The 3,730-nt window shown below is 33.8% G+C and overlaps 1 long non-coding RNA gene across 1 annotated transcript; it reads right to left on the bottom strand.

The window, feature by feature from the left end:
- Positions 1 to 935: 935 nt before the first annotated feature.
- Positions 936 to 3,255, bottom strand: LOC121420126. The gene is made up of 3 exons (XR_005970706.1): positions 3,196 to 3,255; positions 2,021 to 2,055; positions 936 to 1,504 (listed from the first exon to the last, which is right to left on the bottom strand). It is a non-coding gene; the product is annotated as an uncharacterized LOC121420126 (long non-coding RNA).
- Positions 3,256 to 3,730: the final 475 nt, after the last annotated feature.

Raw genomic sequence — 3,730 nt, 5'->3', positions numbered from 1 at the left:
GTCACATGTTATATTGATTCACTGTAAGTCTAAATTTAGAAACGCTGTAGTGAGGGTTGAATAATCCGTAATATATTTACATTGCATATAATGTTTTAATTCAACAATTGACATCAAAATGATTGAAATAAAACATCGATGATGTATCTCTAAAATTCAGTAGCATAGAATAAACAAGTTTGAAATCCGTCGGTTAATTAGACAAAATATTTTTGGTTCTGTACATGTTTAATACTTGTGCAACAACACAATACATATTTATCATCTGCATGTTTTACTTTACGCTATAACTAAAGATGTACAATCGACGGGTTTCTATACAGAAAACAAGTGTGTCTAAATAAATGAAAAAAATGCCATAATCTTTTTTTTTTCTTGTTAGGAAATTTGTAGAAAAAATGTATTTGTCACTGTAAATTGATACGGATACGGATGGAATTACTTTTATTGTAAACTTGATAAAGTTACATGAGACACATACGATCCTTACGTGTAAAAAGTGTTATAAAAGCGCTGACATGTTTTTTTAATCAGACATATACTACATGTAGTTCCAAAAGTTTCAATATGTAGCATCAAATGAGACGATCATTTAATCAAATTTGCAAATTGTGTACTACATGAAGAAATCGAATCCTACAAACGGATGGAATATGCTGACTCTCTGACAGGAATATTAATTTCGCATTCAGCTTATAATTATTAACGTGCCTCTCTTTTGATGAGTCGAGCATTTAAGGTAGATGTTTATGTTTAATATTTCTATCTCTAGCGTTTTGGGCATACTTTATTTTCATTTTTTTACCTGAGATTTCACTTCCATTCAGAAGAAAGTTAAGGTGATTGACATTTGCGTATTTCGTACGAAAGAATGAAATACCCTCGTTTTTTTACTCGCAAATTGCTATAATTTTTCATGTGTTGGTATACGCAACTTCTTTTTTATCCGGTATGCCATCTTCCATGGAAGACACACCAAGAGAAGTTTACGGCATCTGCATAGGTTTCATATCCATATAAATGTGAGTCGTAGTATCATCTCCATCTTCTCCCGGTGGAGCATGGTTGAAATATTGATGGTGATCAGAATCGCTTCCGGACATCATCCCGTCTGCATTCGCGTAATGACATTCAGACCCCTTGGGGGAAGAACTAGGGCCTACGTAATCATGGTCAGGTCTCTCCCGAAGGATTGGACCATCATTCATGTTTGTATCCATATATACATCATTATAACCATCGGGAGTATCATAGTCATGGTCTCCCATGTCATACCGGGGCGCTTGGATGGTATCGGGAGTATTATAATAATGGTCTCCCGTGCCAAGCCGGGGCGCTTGGACGGTATCGGGAGTATCATAATCATGGTCTCCCGGGTCTTGACAGGTCGCTTCGGTGGTGGATGTAGGATTGGTAGGCTTTAGGTCCATGTAGTAGCTTGTACCTGGCCCTGAAGAGTGCGATGGCCTGTCCTTTGCGAGTTCAGTATAGGTTCCCTCCCCTCCTACAAAAATAAAATAAAATGAAACCCTATGTAAACTCAGCCCATACATATTTGTGAAGTCCAGTTGTGAAGTACTAATACCCAAGCACAAATTATTTAAATCCTGCGGTAAACCAACAAAAGCAATGTTCCTGAAAAATATATAGCGCGTGAAATGACAAAATTAAATGATATGACTACAAGTTTGGTTCATGTTCCTAATGGTAATAAAAATTAAAGTAAATTATTTAGTAACGATTAAATGAATATCAGCCATTGACGTAAATATCCAATGACTTAAAAAAGGAAACCATTTGATATATTATACTGAGGATGATTAAACAGTTTGAAAACTCACAATTCAATTTTTGTAGTACAGACCTTCAAAACTCAATTTTTAAATTATTTTTATCAGATTTGGTCAGATATTAAAAAAAATGATTTCCGTTATCAATGTGTTTTTACATAGAAAAAATTATCAAATAATGACATAATTCAGCGCCGTGTAAAGGCAAAAAGACATAGTGATGAACATACCTTACTGACTTGATGTTGAGATGCATTTCGGTTGGCTGTATAGGAATGCACAGAATAGGCAAGACACGAATTCATGAGTACAATAAATGACAATTGAAATGGGTTTACTATATATCAGATTGCTATTCTACATGAATCTGGAATCTTGACTGGTTATTGTATCTCTGACAAACAGTTTGTAATCCAAAACTAGCACACTAATGTAATAGTTATTACTAAAACCATTCGTTCCTTTCGAAAGGATGATGTATAATAATAAAGTTTTTGTTCGATGTTGGAAGATAACACACTACAAATCAGATGATCACAACTGAAAGATAAATTTACAGTGAGAAAATAAAGACCATAAATTGTCAAAAGATCATCTACAACCAAGCAACAAGAGGTGGAAGGAGAAAATGAACGATCAAGAAAACTATGTATTCACAGAACATAAAAAATCAATGAATTATAAAAGACACCGACGCGCACTCTTAACTTGAGAAAGCACAACACAATTTCAACTTCATTCCAAACACTTAATTCATGTCGCTTATTAATTGAGAATGGTTTATTATATTTTGTATGTATTGAAAACTTGTTCTTCTCAGTTATGTAATTACATAAAAGTTTCGTTACCTCATGGATTTGTGAAAATGGAACATAAATGATTATGAAAAATAACACACACACACACACCTTCTGTTGATAAAACGGACTATTGTGGTGTTGGTATAAATGCATAGAATTGTGGGAAACCTACCCTAAATTAATTCAATTCAATTCAATTTATTTAACCAAAATATTAAAATACAATAAAATAATACACATACATAAAATACAATATTTACATTGGTACAATAAATGAAATGATGCTTGGCAGGAAGCAGGCAGAAAGGAAAAGGCCCTTGAAAACGCACATATACAAATCATTTAAAATCTGTAGGGGAGCACACGGTGTCTTTACCGGCAGTGAGGAAATTGACATTCCGACAGATGTTGTAATCACCAGAAAAAAAATGTAGGGAATAAGAGAACAAATCACACCGAATAGTGAAACTGACTTCGTATCATGCTTCATAACATGTATATAAATACACACACACACACACACACACACACATATATATATATATATATATATATATATATATATATATATATATATATATATCATCATTTTGTCTAATACCTACCTTTCTTTCGTTTGGTACAGTAGATCGAACCCAGTAAGATAAGTACGATGAAACCAAAGGAGGCAAAGGCTCCAATAACTATTGTCATGTAAGAAATGCCCTCCTTATTTGGTACATATTTCTGATCCGGTTGATCTAAAATTAAAATTAAAGCAAAAAAGGTGAAAAATACGTTACCTCTCAGTTTATTGATAGTAAACACATGGCCATTCAAAGCAATGCGATGATGTATTAGCGATACAATATCCACTACAAATGTAACAATTTCCATTTTCAATCTTCAATTATCAGTGTGTTGAATGACCCGTTTCCAAGTGGCCAAGCTCCAATTTAAGTCATGAAGTTTTAACTCTTTCATTCAAGTGTGCATGTCACGCGCCTTCGTGTTAGTCAATCACGATTAGCAGACGCAAATGCCAGTCGACCCACATAAATTGTAATCCACACATCACCAACTCCAACTTACTTTTTACCATTGAGGTAACGGACATAATCATCGTTCAATATTGTGTACATTACTCATGTTTTTATTCAA

The sequence above is a fragment of the Lytechinus variegatus genome, chromosome 8 (genome assembly GCF_018143015.1).
Source record: "Lytechinus variegatus isolate NC3 chromosome 8, Lvar_3.0, whole genome shotgun sequence".
Classification (NCBI taxonomy): Eukaryota; Metazoa; Echinodermata; class Echinoidea; order Temnopleuroida; family Toxopneustidae; genus Lytechinus; species Lytechinus variegatus.
The sequence above is the reverse complement of the archived record's forward strand: the minus strand, read 5'-3'. Positions and strand labels throughout refer to the sequence as shown.